Raw genomic sequence first — 15,797 nt, 5'->3', positions numbered from 1 at the left:
TATCTGATGGTTTTATAAGGGGCTCTTTCCCTTTCGCTTGGCATTTCTCTTTCCTGCTGCCTTGTGAAGAAGGTGCCTTGCTTCCCCTTCACCTTCTGACATGATTCTAAGTTTGCTTAGTTCTCCCCAGCCATGCTGAACTGTAAGTCAATTAAACCTCTTTCCTTTATAAATTATCCAGTCTCAGGCAGTTCTTTATAACAGTATGAAAATGTGCTAATACATTCCTTTTCTTATATTTTAATATTCTTCATATAATCACTTCCCATTATCGCACATCTTTAATTACTTAACAACTTTCTGTTTTATCAAAGTTATCTAAAGTCTTAGATCATCTTCTTGGAAACAACAACAATAACAAGTAACCAAACAGAGAACCACAACTTTATCATTTTGAGATAGTCTTTTACCATGCATTGGAAATTTATGACTTTTTTTTAACCTCAATTTTCTCACCATTCACTGGATTTTTATTCCCTGCCTATTCTGACCACAATCTCTCACAGGTTCAAAACCTTAAGGAAAATAAAAATTATCTTTCTATGGAAACATCCTAATTAAGAGCAAATATGTTAATCAAAAAAATGTATGTAATATTTAGTAGCAGTACTCATAAATATACACTATCCATTTATTCTTCTTCAGATTTTTGTCATTATCCTTCACTGTTGACAACCTCAACACTTTTGCAATGGAAGGCTGATCTTTTGCTCTATGTCATAATATCTTATTTTTCATTTTGACCTCTTAAGTATTTCAATATGTTGTTGCCTGGCTCCATATGCACCTCTTACCTCTTACACATGGGTATACATCTTTGGTTATTCACTGTAGTAAGTCCAATTATAATGTAAGTTATTTCCAAACCTGACACTTTATTCCTAATTTCTTATTTTTTATTTCGGTCAGTGTCCAACTGCTACCCAGCACAAACAACTGTACTGCACTAATTTAATCATATTCCCCAAACTAGTATCAACCATTTATATCCCCGCTTACCCACAGCAACCAATCTCTACTATGAATGTCGACAGTACTCCTAATGATTTCCCAACTTTCTGGGTAAAATTGAAGCAAACACTTGGAAATAAAAAACTACTTTGTTTTTTCTATTCTTTCTTCCCTTTGTTCCTCCATATTTCTCTATCCCTTCTGTCATCACATATCCTCATCACTTATGCCTAAACTACTACATTGTATTTCTGCAAATAGTCCTAACTATTCTTTAGTCATAAACTTTGCCATAAACTTTTAAGAATGGATTTACAAATTGTAAGATATTACTAGCAGTCACCCAGTTTGGTTCTTCCTTTGCACCTGAACATAGGGAAGAGTTTACTTGCCAGCACACATGAACAAAACCATATGCTTAATTTATATAAATAAAAATGTGAGGATAAGTCGTGTGTCACATCTAGTTTTAGGTAAAGAAAGATGGATTTTGATACTTCAGTCTCTTCCATTTTCAAAATGGTCACAGACTAGCTCTTGTGTTATAGATGATGCAAATAAATATGAGGCTACACAGCATCTGTTAGTTTGTGTGACTTTGCAGCAGAGGCTCCCACTTACCCATATAGGATGATAGCCTAGTGAAAAATTAACTGTTTTGTCTACAATCACTGGAGTTTGGGGTTCATATTTTACTACAGTATAACTTAATCAGTCATTTCTATTACATTCTCTCTACACACAGAAAGTACATACAAACTTAAGTACAAAATTTGGCACCAAATGTCTGAGTTCATGGATACAGTCTTCATTAAGATTTCATATTATAACAGATTTCTTTGGTTACAAGTTTCTTTGTCTATCATTAAAATCTGATTAATAGGATTTGGAGAAATTGACTTAGAAAAGAGAGCTAAATATTTTATGCAATACCCAACACCTTCAATAATCTAATTTACAACTCTGACTTTGCTTCCACGAATTAATAATTCGGTCCACTTGCCACAACCTATCATGTACATTCTTATTGGCATGTATTTTGGGTAATGCTTTACATCCTTCTTCTCTACTCAAAGTGCAATTCTAGTCTCTCATTGTATCTAAGCCACTAATTATTATAACCCCCTCTGAATGATTATACTATGTATTATTTACTTTTCAAACTGTTGAAACATTATAATATAATCACTTAATGATTTGGGTTAAAGTTTATATTTTTAAACACTTCTCAGATGTCTGCAACATGCAATAAATAGCTTATTGTTTTTCCCAGTTCAGTTGGGTAATATTCTAGCTGTGCTATTCATGCTGTTGTCATCATTGATTATACAATAAATATTATGCATATTTTAACTTGTTCTATCACATTATGTGAGCATGCAGGAGTAAATGAATCCCGTCAATGGAGGCAAAAAAAAAAAACCATGACTATCTCTTCAAAATGTTGTAAAGAAATTATTTTGACAAGGAAGCATATTGGTTTATGTGACTTCTATGATCTTTTCAATATTAAAATTATATTCTGCTTGTTAATAATATGAAACTGAGAAGACCGTAACCTCATTTTTATAAGTCAGTACATTGCTCATCATGAACACTCAATATATATTTGCTAGTGCTTTCTTATTATCTAAATAAAATATATTAATAAAGAATATTTCCCTAGGACCATGCAGATTTTTTTTCAGGGAAGACTAAATACATTAAAAATTCAAAGTAATTCACTATGATTAAGATGATGGATAAGAGGCGGGATTAGCTTGCAGTTACCACTTGGATGGACAGAGCAGCATGTGGAGACTCATATCATGAACGTTTGCTCCAAGAACTAATGCAGGAACTTACCAGGAAAGCTGAGAGAATCCACAAACCCTTTGAAGGAATTGGATTGCCCCTGCAGGCTCCCTGGGATGAGGAAAAACTGTGAGTTGGCTTGCTTTCTCAACAGGGAGGCTCATGGCCTCCGGCAAGTTCTCAGCACTGGTCACCAGCTGCCTGGGAATAGACTTGGAGCTGTTGTGGCTGCATGGTGGGAGTGAGACCAGCTTTTAGGACTGTGGGCTGCATAGGAGTGGGGTGAGGCCTGTGACTACCAGCTTTTCCCCACTTCCCTGGCAACCTGTATGACTCAGCACAGGCAGCCATAATCCCCCTTGGAATATAACTCTATTGGACTGGGAATCATCCCCCATCACCACAGCAGCCGCAGTAAGCCCCACTCAAGGAGAGGCTGAGCTCAGAAACACCTATCCCTGTCCCAACCTGGTGGTCTTTCTCTATCCTCCCTGGTAGTCAAAGACAAAGATCATAATCTCTTGGTAGGGCTACGGCCCTGCCCACTGCCTGAGAAACCTGAATACTTAACCCACAAGGATTGTCTGTAGGGCAAGTTTGCATCCTCCCTATAGGACCATAGCTGATGTGCTCTTGTAAGTGGCACCTCCTGGCTGGAGGTCAACCAATACAAAACCACTGCACTAAATAAAAACACAACCAAGGACCCTCATAGAGTCCACTTCACACCCCTGCTATCTCCACTGGAGTAGGTACTGGTAACCCTGGTTGGAAGACCTGAAGATGGATCATAGCACAGGATAGGATCACATATCACAGGACCCTTTGCAGATACTCCCCAGTACCAACCCAGAGCTCAGTAGCTCTGTTGGGTGTCTAGATCCAGAAGAGCAAAAACAATCACTACAGTTCAGCTCTCAAGAAGCCACATTCCTAGGGGAAGGGGATAATACCACATCAAGGGAGCACCCCATGGGACAATAGATTCTGAAGAGCAGCCCTTGAATCCCTGATCTTTCCTCTGACATAGTCTGCCCAAATGAGAAGGAACTAGAAAAACAATTCTGGTGATATGACTAAACAAGTTTCTTTAACATCCCCAAAAGATCATACCAGCTAACCATCAATGGATCTAAACCAAGATGAAATCCCTGAAGTGCCAGAAAAGGAGTTCAGAAGGTTAATTATTAAGCTAATCCAGGAGGCACCAGAAAAAGGTGAAGTCCAACCTAAAGACATAAAAACATGATACAGGATCTGAAAGGAAAATTATTCAGTGAAATAGATAGCATAAATAAAACATAATCACATCTTCTGGAAATCAAGGAGATACTTAGAATAATGCAAAATGCAGTGGAAAGTCTCAGCAATACAATTGAAGAAACAGAAGAAACAACTTCAGAACTCAAAGGCTAGGCTTTTGAATTAACTCAATTTGTCAAAGACAAATTAAAAAGAATTTTTTTTTTTTTTTTTTTTTTGAGATGGAGTCTCACTCTGTCGCCCAGGCTGGAGTGCAGTGGCACAGGATCTCTGTTCACTGCAACCTCTGCCTGCCGGGTTCACGCCATTATCCTGCCTCAGCCTCCCGAGTAGCTGAGACTACAATTAAAAAGAATTTGTAAAAAATTAACAAAGCCTTTAAGAAGTTTGCGACTATGTTAAACATTCAAAGCCAAGAATAATTGGTGTTCCTGAGGAAGAAGAGAAATCTAAAAGTTTGGAAAACATATTTGAGGGAGTAATCAAGGAAAACTTCCCAGACCTTGTTAGAGATGTAGACATCCAAATACAAGAAGCTCAAAGAACATCTGGGAATTTCACCACAGAAAGATTATTGCCTAGGCACATAGTCATCAGGATATCTAAAGTCAAGACAAAGGAAAGAATCCTAAGAGCTGTGAGGCAAAAGCATCAGGTAACCTAAAAAGAAAAACTTATCAGTAACATCAGATTTCTCAGCTTTAGAAACCCTGAAACTGCGGGGCGCAGTGGCTCACGCCTGTAATCCCAGCACTTTGGGAGGCCAAGGCGGGTGGATCAGGAGGTCAGGAGATCTAGACCATCCTGGCTAACACATGGTGAAACCCAGTCTCTACTAAAAATACAAAACATTAGCCAGGCGCGGTGGTGGGCGCCTGTAGTCCCAGCTATTTGGAAGGCTGAGGCAGGAGAATGGTGTGAACCAAGGAGGCAGAGATTTCAGTGAGCCGAGATCGTGCCACTGCACTCCAGCCTGGGTGACAGAGTGAGACTCCGTCTCAAAAAAAAAAAAAAAAAAAAAAAAGAAACCATGAAGTCTAGAAGGGAGTGGATTCCTGTTTTTAGCCTCCTTAAACCAAACAGTTATCAGCCAAGAATTTTGTATCCAGGGAAACTAAGCTTCATAAATGAAGGAAAGATAGTCTTTTCCAGACAAACAAATGCTGAGAGAATTTGCCACTACGAGTCCAGTACTACAAGAACTACTAAAAGGAGCTCTAAATCTTGGAATAAATCCTCAAATTACACCAAAATAGAATCTTCTTAAAGCACAAATATCACGGGACCTATATAGCAATAACATAATAAATTTAAAAAGGCATTTAGGCAACAAATAGCATGATGAATAGAATAGTACCTCACATCTCAATACTAACATTGAATATAAATGGCCTAAGTGCTCCACTTAAAAGATACAGAATGACAGAATGGATAAGAATTCACCAACCAAGTTTCTGCTGTCTTCAGGAGATTCACCTAACACACAAGGACTCACATAAACTTAAGGTAAAGGAGTGGAAAAACATATTACATGCAAATGGACACCAAAGCAAGCAAGAGTAGCTATTTTTATACCAGACTAAACAAACTTCAGAGCAACAGCAGTTGAAAAAGACAAACAGGGACATTATATAATGAAAAAGGACTAGTCCAACAGGAAAATTTCACAATTCTAAATATATATGCACCTAACACTGAAGCTCCCCAATTTATAAAACAATTACTACTAGACCTAAGAAATTAGATAGATGGCAACACAGTAATATTGGGGAATTCAATATATCACTGAAAACACTAGAAAGGTCATCAAGACAGAAAGTCAACAAAGAAATAATGGACTTTAACTATACCCTACAACAAATGGACTTGGCAAATATTTACAGAACATTCTATCCAACAACTGCAGAATATACATTCTATTCTTCAGCACATAGAACATTCCCCAAGACAGACAATAATAAATAACTAAAAGTAGATCTATCATTTGATCTAGCAATCCCATTACTAGGTATCTGTCCAGAGGAAAAGAAGTCATTATACAAAAAAGATACTTGCACATGCATGTTTATAACAGCACAATTCGCCATTGCAAATATATGGAACTAGCCCAAATGCCCATCAATCAATGAATGGATAAATAAAATGCGGTACAAAATAATGGCCTTTGCAGCAACCTGGATGGAATTGGAAACCATAATTCTAAGTGAACTTAGGAATGGAAAATAAAACATCGTATGTTCTCACTCATATGTGAGAGCTAAGCTATGAGGATGCAAAGGCATAAGAATGATACATTGGACTCTGAGGCCTGGGGGGAGAAGGTGGAGGGTAGTGAAGGACATAAGACTACACACTGGGTACAGTGTATACTGCTTAGGTGATGGGTGCACCAGAATCTCAGAAGTCACCACTAAAGAACTTCTTTTTTTTTATTATTTTTTTATTACACTTTAAGTTTTAGGGTACATGTGCACAACGTGCAGGTTTGAATTCAAGATGGATTAAAGACTTAAATGTTAGACCTAAAACCATAAAAACCCTAGAAGAAAACCTAGGCAATGCCATTCAGGACATAGGCATGGGCAAGGACTTCATGTCTAAAACACCAAAAGCAATGGCAACAAAAGCTAAAATTGACAAATGGGATCTAATTAAACTAAAGAGCTTCTGCACAGCAAAAGAAACTACCATCAGAGTGAACAGGCTACCTACAGAATGGAAGAACTTCTTATTCTTGTAAGTAAACACCACCTGTTCTCCAAAAACCTATTGAAATAAATCAAATACAAAATTTTTAAAAAACAAATTAATTCACTATGTACATTGAACTTCAAATTGAATTTCATATGCAATTTTGAAGTGTGCTTGGTGCTTAGTGGGCAGTTACTGCTACCATATTATAGTCTATTTTTAATGTGAACATTGGTGACTGATGTATATACGCTATCAATCAATGTTTGATTAAGCAATAAATTATTCCTTAACACAGCATTACAAGAGAGATTTTATTGCGAATATTTTTATATGAGAATCAGCATGAATTTATTACTCTATAGGAAAGAAAATAGACTTAAACTTGTATTTGGAAGTATTTTTTTTAAAAACTTCTTTCTGCTATGTTCCCAATGTACATTGTGTGAAGTTATTCTCCTTTCATACTCTTTACACTTGACACTACTGTACATTCCTCTATGATCCTGAAAATAGTATAAGATCCTGAGTGGTGTTTCCAACCACAAATTGAAAAACAACATTAATCTTTTAATATTTGGCCCAATAGTGGCAAGAGTGCTATTGAATTATTCTAAGAAGATTTAGTGTATTTATACTCATTTCCAGAAATGTTTCAAAGGAAGTTTGAATTTTTTTTTTTTTTTTTTTGAGATGGAGTTTTGCTCCTGTTGCCCAGGCTGGAGTGCAATGGGCAACCTCAGCCTCCCAGGTTCAAGCGATTCTCCTGCCTCAGCTTGCTGAATAGCTGGGATTACAGGCGCCTGACACCATGTCCAGCTAATTTTTGTGTTTTTAGTAGAGACTGGGTTTCACCATGTTGGCCAGGCTGATTTCGAACTCCTGACCTCAGGTGATCCACCCACATTGGTCTCCCAAAGTGCTGGGATTACAGGTGTGAGCCACCGTGTCCAGCCAGTTTGACTATTTTTTTTAAAAAGCTCCTATTATTATTCAATTTCCCTCTACTCCAAATATAAATGTGTATCATTGAGCTGTACTAGGAAGAAGAGAGAAATGATGAACCTCAATGAAAATGTTTCACTATATGGTTAATGATGTAATTTTAATTCTCTGTTCTCTGTCAACTACCTCATAAACCTCACCTGGGTCCCTCACATCATTGAAATCTGCTAAATTTTGTTATCTTAATTTGGCCACTATTATAAGTGGGCAGACTAGTGTTCTGTGCATAAAATGTTTTATGTGTTGATAATTAACTCCCTTTCCTACATTTCCTCCTTTTTTATAAAGTCAGAAATGTAGAACGTTTTCAGACCTGTATTGCTTGTCATTACTTTAGCATCCTCTATCATATAGCTCTTTAGAAGGCAATTTGGGTTTAAGCAAGATTTAAAGGCCTTTATTAATCTTTCTATCCAGGTTTACCAGAACTCTGAACGGATTATCAGAAACCGAATTAGCTTATAATATGGTAATAATTTGAGTCTCATTCTGCTATTGTCCATTGTTTATCTGGCTCCCTCATTTATCTGACAGCCTCTGTGTCTAGGAAACAGGGTCATAAGGTGCACATTGTACAGTTTTCTGAAACCTGAGATTATCATTCTATATAACAAACTGTGATTATTGCCTTTTACAAATCTACAAAAGAGAGGTTTGGTGATGAATGGCATCATTCGAGAAAAGTTTGGAAGCTTTTTAATATAACTAGCCATAAAATAATCACATCCAAAATTAAAATATATTCATTAATATAACTGAGAAAAGAGAGAAAACTTGCAGATTCACAGTAAAAAAAAGTAAGTATTTTTATTAAATGAATTATTTTTCTCCATTTTCGATTCATAGAAGCTTTTTAAATAACTTGCTACAAGTCTTCTCATTAAAGGTAAAAGTCTCCTTTCTTACAATGTCTTTTCCTCTTGAATTTACTTGGTGTATTATTAACATAATCAATGGCAAAATATTTATAGATTCTCTACTCAATTCTGCTTATACATTTATCCATCCTTATTCCAATATTACACTGTCATTATTACTGTTGCTTTTGATCTTTACATCAAAGATGTATGTCCTCTACATTTGTCCTTAATTTCCAAAATTGTTTTAGCTTTGGTAAGTCTTTTCATTTTCATACTGTATTAGTCTGTTCTCATGCTGCTAATGAAGACATACCTGAGACTGGGTAATTATAAAGGACAGAGGTTTAATTGACTAACAGTTCTACATGGTTGAGGCAGCCTCACAAATATGGCAGAGGATGAATGAGGCGCAAAGTCATGTCTTACATGGTGGCAGGCAAAGAGAGTGTGTGCAGGGGAAGGCCCCTTTATAAAACCAACAGATCTCATGAAACCTATTCACTACCATGAGAACACCATAGGAAAGACCTGCCCCCATGATTCAATTACCTCCCACTGAGTCCCTCCCATAACACATGGGAATTATGGGAGCTTCAATTCAAGGTGAGATTTGGGTGAGGACACAGCCATACCATATCATATACAAATTTCAGAGTCAGATTAAAGCCTACTAGAAATTTGATTTTGATTACATTGAATCTATAGATCAATTTAGATACAACTGACATCTGAAAGATATTGAGTCTTTCTACCCACACATGGTATATTTCTTCATGCATTTAGTTTTCTTTAATTTCTTTTAATAATGAGTGTGTGCATAAAAGTTATGTACTTGTTATGTTAAATTTATTCCTAATTATAAGTGTTTCATATTTTCATGATACTGTAAATATTTAAAAAATTTTTTATTATTATACTGTAGGTTTTAGAGTACACGTGCACAACGTGCAGGTTTGTTACATATGTACGCATGTGCCATGTTGGTGTGCTGCACCCATTAACTGGTCATTTAGCACTCGGTATATCTCATAATGCTATCCCTCCCCGCTTCCTGCCACCCCACAACAGTCCCCAGTGTGTGATGTTCCCCTTCCCGGGTCCATGTGTTCTCATTGTTCACTTCCCACCTATGAGTGAGAACATGCGGTGTTTGGTTTTTTGTCCTTGCAATAGTTTGCTGAGAATGATGGTTTACAGGTTTATCCATGTCCCTACAAAGGACATGAACTCATCCTTTTTCATGGCTGCATGGATTCCATGGTGTATGTTTGCCACATTTTCTTAATCCAATCTATCATTGTTGGACATTTCGGTTGGTTCCAAGTCTTTGCTATTGTAAATATTGCCGCAATAAACATACATGTGCATGTGTCTTTATAGCAGCAGGATTTATAATCCTTTGGGTATATACCCAGTAATGGGATGGCTGGATCAAATGGTATTTCTAGTTCTAGATCCTTGAGGAATCGCCACACTGACTTCCACAATGGTTGAACTAGTTTACAGTTCCACCAACAGTGTAAAAGCGTTCCTATTTCTCCACATCCTCTCCAGCACCTGTTGTTTCCTGACTTTTTAATGATTGCCATTCTAACTGGTGTGAGATGGTATCTCATAGTGGTTTTGATTTGCATTTCTCTGATGGCCAGTGATGATTAGCATTTTTTCATGTGTTCTTTGGCTGCATAAATGTCTTCTTTTGAGAAGTGTCTGTTCATATCCTTTGCCCACTTTTTGATGGGGTTGTTTGTTTTTTTCTTGTAAATTTGTTTGAGTTCATTGTAGATTCTGGATATTAGCCCTTTGTCAGATGAGTAGGTTGCAAAAATTTTCTCCCATTCTGTAGGTTGCCTGTTCATTCTGATGGTGGTTTCTTTTGCTGTACAGAAGCTCTTTAGTTTAATTAGATCCCACTTGTCACTTTTGGCTTTTGTTACCATTGCTTTTGGCGTTTTAGACATGAAGTCCTTGCCCATGCCTATGTCCTGAATGGTATTGCCTACGTTTTCTTCTAGGGTTTTTATGGTTTTAATATCTAACATGTAAGTCTTTAATCCATCTTGAATTAATTTTTTATAAGGTGTAAGGAAGGGATCCAGTTTCAGCTTTCTACATATGGCTAGCTAGTTTTCCCAGCACCATTTATTAAATAGGGAATCCTTTCCCCATTTCTTCTTTTTGTCAGGTTTGTCAAAGATCAGATAGTTGTAGATATGCAGCATTATTTCTGAGGGCTCTGTTCTGTTCCATTGGTCTATATCTCTGTTTTGGTACCAGTACTATGCTGTTTTGGTTACTGTAGCCTGGTAGTATAGTTTGAAGTCAGGTAGCGTGTTGCCTCCAGCTTTGTTCTTTTGGCTTAGGATTAACTTGGCAATGCAGGCTCTTTTTTGGTTCCATATGAACTTTAAAGTAGTTTTTTCCAATTCTGTGAAGAAAGTCATTGGTAGCTTGATGGGGATGGCATTGAATCTATGAATTACGTTGGGCAGGATGGCCATTTTCACGATATTGATTCTTCCTACCCATGAGCATGGAAAGTTCTTCCATTTGTTTGTATCCTCTTTTATTTCATTGAGCAGTGGTTTGTAGTTCTCCTTGAATAATTCCTTCACATCCCTTGTAAGTTGTATTCCTAGGTATTTTATTCTCTTTGAAGCAATTGTGAATGGGAGTTCACTCATGATCTGGCTCTCTGTTTGTCTGTTATTGGTGTATAAGAATGCTTGTGATTTTTGCACATTGATTTTGTATCCTGAGACTTTGCTGAAGTTGCTTATTAGCTTAAGGAGATTTTGGGCTGAGAGGATGATGGGGTTTTCTAGATATACAGTCATGTCATCTGCAAACAGGGACAGTTTGACTTCCTCTTTTCCTAATTGAATGCCCTTTATTCCCTTCTCCTGCCTGATTGCCCTGGGCAGAAACTCCAACACTATGTTGAATAGGAGTGGTGAGAGAGGGCATCCCTGTCTTGTGCCAGTTTTCAAAGGGAATGCTTCCAGTTTTTGTCCATTCAGTATGATATTGGCTGTGGGTTTGTCATAGATAGCTCTTATTATTTTCAGATACGTCCCATCAATATCTAATTTATTGAGAGTTTTTTGCATGAAGGGTTGTAAAATTTTTTAATTTTCTTTACTAGCATAAATTGATTTATATATTGACTTTGTATCTGGCAACCTTACTTAGATAAGACCCTCTTGAGTCTAAAATAATTCCCCCTGAGAATTAATTAACAACAATTAAATTATTTCTTAATAATTAAATATTAAAATAATTAAATCTTTTAAAAGCATCAATTTATTAATTAATAATTAATTAATAATTGATAATTAATTAATTAATTCTTAGGAGGAATTATTTGTAAATTCAAGACAGTCTTACCTGAACACAATCATGCCATCTGCAGCAAGTAAAAACAAATTAATTTTTTTCTTTCCAAAAGGCATTCTATTTATTTTTCTTGACCTCTTGGACAGGCTAGATATTTCAAAAGAATGTTGAATAGAAACGCTAGCCAGTTTTTCAGAACTTTAATATTTTCATCATTAAATATGATATTAAGACAAAGTTGTTATTTTCTGTTTGTGGGACTTTTTTTTGTTTCTTTTTTTTGTTTTGTTTGTAAAACAATCAGATTGATTGTTTCTGTGTGTTCTTCAGAATCTACTCTTTTAGTGTCTTTATGTGCCAGACCAGATGAGAGTGCAATTTCACAGGTCATCCATAATAGCAAATTTGAAGGCTTGGAAATAGGAAGCCCCCAACGTGGGTGATGAGTGATGCAAGTTTAAGATTATTTCTCATGATTTCTACTTGCTCCAGCTTTCCTCTTCTTTGTGATTATCTTTCAGTACAGACTACCTGGCTTCTGACTTCAGTCTCAGCATCAGACAGAGAAGAATTTCTGTGTGTCTTTACTGTATCCATGGGCCACTGATTTGTTTCAATGGCTTCTAGAACTCCGTACAAAAATATAGTTTTACTTACTTGCATGGGCCTAGCAAATTGTAAAACATCATTTGGTATCTCTTGAATAAATTAATTTTTAAGTTAAGATTCACAAAGACCACAGGATTTAAAGAAAACCATAGGATAACACAGCCATTATAAATGCTGAGTCCACAGAGAAAACTTTGCATAGATATGCTAAGTTAACTGGTAGCATGCAATGCTTTAGTTTCTTGGTAGCCTAGCTTTGTCCAAGTTATCTAGAGCCAATAACTTAGACTAAGTTATCTAGTAGATTTGGAGATGTTTATACAATCTTCTTAAATATGTTAAAATGTTTTAGATTTAAGTTACTAATAACTTTTACTAGTTGATGAAGATATTATTACCAAGTGCAATGTGAGATGCTTTATTTTTCTTGTTTATATTTTTAATTTGTATGGGTACATAGTAGATGTATGTATTTATGGGTTACATGAATTATTTTAATACAGGTATGCAATGTGTAATAATTACATCAGGGTAAATGGGGCATCCATCACCTCAAGAATTTGTACTTTGTATTACAAACAATCCAATTATACTTTTAGTTACTTTAAAATGTACAATTAAATTTGTGTTGACTGTACTCCTTTTGTTGTGTTAGCAAATAAAAGCTCTTATTCATTCTCTCTATGTAGTTTTTGCACCCAATAACCATCCCCATTTGCCTTCCACACCCTCAACTACCCTTATCAGCATCTAGTAATGAACATTCTAGTCTCTGTCTCCATAAGTTCAATAATTTCAATTTTTAGCTCCTACAAATAAGTGAGAAAATGTGAATTTTGTCTTTCTGTGCCGGGTTTATTTCACATAATATGATTACCTCCAGTTTCATCCACGTTGTTGCAAATAACAGAATCTCATTTTTTTAATGGCTGAATAATAGTCTATTGTGTCTATGTACCACATTTTCTTTGTCCATTCACCTGTTGATGGATGCTCGGGTTGCTTTCAAATCTTGGTTATCAAGAATAGTGCCGCAATAAACATGGGAGTGCAGATATCTCTTTGATATATCAGTTTCCTTTCTTTGGAGTATATACCTAGGAGTAGGATTGCTAGATCATGTGGTAGCTCTATTTTTATATTTTGAGGTACTTCCCAACTGTTTTCCATAGTGGTTTTACTAATTTACATTTGCACCAACAATGTACAAGGGTTCCCTTTTCTCCATATCCATATTTTTAACCTTTAGATAAAAGCCATTTTAAATGGAATGAGATAATATCTCATTGTAGGTTTGATTTGCATTTCTCTGATGGTCAATTATTTTGAGTAGGTTCTCAGATACCTGATAGCCATTTGTATGTCTTCTTTTGATAAATGTCTATTTGGGTCTTTTATCTATTTTTTAATAAGTTTATTTTTTTTCCTGTGGAGTTGTTTGAACTTCTTATACATTCTAGTTTTTGGATGAGTAGATTGCAAATATTTTAGCCATTTTGTAGGTAGTCTCTTCACTTTGTTGATTGTTGACTTTGCTGTAAAGAAGCTTATTAAAATGATATGAACCCATTTGTCCACTTTTGTTTTGATTTCTGTACTTTTAGGGTATTCTCAAGTAATCTTTGTTTAGTTCAATATCCTAAAGAGTTTCCCTGAAGTTTTTATTTTTTTAGTAGTTTCATAGTTTGAGGTCTTAGATTTTAGTCTTCAATTAGTTTCAATTTGATTTTTGTATATTTTGAGAAATAGGTGTCTAGTTGTTTTCTTTTGCATATGAATACCCAATTTTGCCAGCACCATTTATTGAAGAGATTGTCCTTTCCCCAAATTATGTTCTTAGCACTGTTGTCAAAAATGTGTTCACTGTATGTATTAGTCCATTTTCATACTGCTGTAAAAAACTACCTGAGATTGGGTAATTTATAAAGAAAAGAGGTTTAATTAACTGACAGTTCAGCATTGCTGGGGAGGCCTCAGGACACTTAACAATCATGGTGAAAGGCAAAGGAGAAGCTAGACATGTCATACATGGTGGCAGAAAGAGAGAGACAGAGTAAGGGGAGGAACTGCCAAACCCTTTAAAATGATCACATCTTGTGAGAACTCACTCACTAACCCAAGAACATCATGGGGGAAGCTGCTCTTATGATCCAATCACCTCCCACTAGGTCCCTCCCTTGTAATGGAATTACAATTCAAGATAAGATATGGGTAGGGACATAGAACCAAACAATATCATTCCACCCCTGGGCTCTCTCAAATCTCACGTCCTTCTCACGTTTCAAAACAGAACCATGCCTTCCCAACAGTCCCCCAAGTATTAACTCATTCCAGCATAAAACCAAAAGTCCAAGTCCAAAGTCTTATCTGAGTCAAGGCAAGTCCCTTCCACCTATGAGCCTGTAAAAATCAAAAGCAAGTTAGTCACTTCCAAGATACAATGAAGGTACAGGCATTGGACAAATGTTTCCGTTCCAAATGGGAGAAATTAGCTACAGGCCAATGCAAGTCCAAAATCTGATAAGGCAGTCATTCAACCTGAAAGCTCGAAAATAATCTCCTTTTACTACAGGTCTCATATTCAGGGCACACTGATGCAAGAGGTGGGCTCCCAAGGTTTTGGGCAGCTCTCTCCCTGTGGCTCTGCAGGGTACAGCTCCTGAGGCTGCTCTCACAGGCTAGTGTTGAGTGCCTGTGGCTTTTAAAGGTGCATGGGTGCAAACTGTCAGTGGATCTACCATTCTGGGATCTGGAATACAGAGTCTCTCCTCTCACAGCTCCACTAGGCAGTGTCTGTGTGGGGACTCTGTGTGGGGGCTCCAACTCTACATTTTCCCTCTGCATTTCCTTAGCAAAGATTCTCCATGAGGGCTCCACCCCTGCAGCAGGCTCCTCTCTGAACATCCAGGTGTTTACATACCTCCCCTGAAATCTAGGCAGAGGTTCCCAAACCTCAACTCTTGTCTTCTGTCCACTTGCAGGTCCAACAACACATGGAGCTGCCAAAGCTTGGGGCTGGCAAGCTTCTGAAGCAATGGCCTGAGTTGTGTGTTGGCCCCATTTGGCCATGGCTGGAGGTAGAGTGGCTGAGACGCAAGGCATCAATGTCCCAAGGCTGTAGAGAGTAGCAGGGCTCTGGGCCCAGCCCACGTAATCACTTTTTCCTCCTGGGTCTCTGAGCCTTTGATGGGAGGCACTGTCATGAAGATTTCTGAAATGCCCAGGAGATATTTTCCTCTTTGTCCTGGCTATTAACATTGAACTCCATCATAGCATTATCTAGTATAT

The sequence above is a fragment of the Pan troglodytes genome, chromosome 11, assembly GCF_028858775.2.
Source record: "Pan troglodytes isolate AG18354 chromosome 11, NHGRI_mPanTro3-v2.0_pri, whole genome shotgun sequence".
NCBI lineage: Eukaryota > Metazoa > Chordata > Mammalia > Primates > Hominidae > Pan > Pan troglodytes.
The sequence above is the reverse complement of the archived record's forward strand: the minus strand, read 5'-3'. Positions refer to the sequence as shown.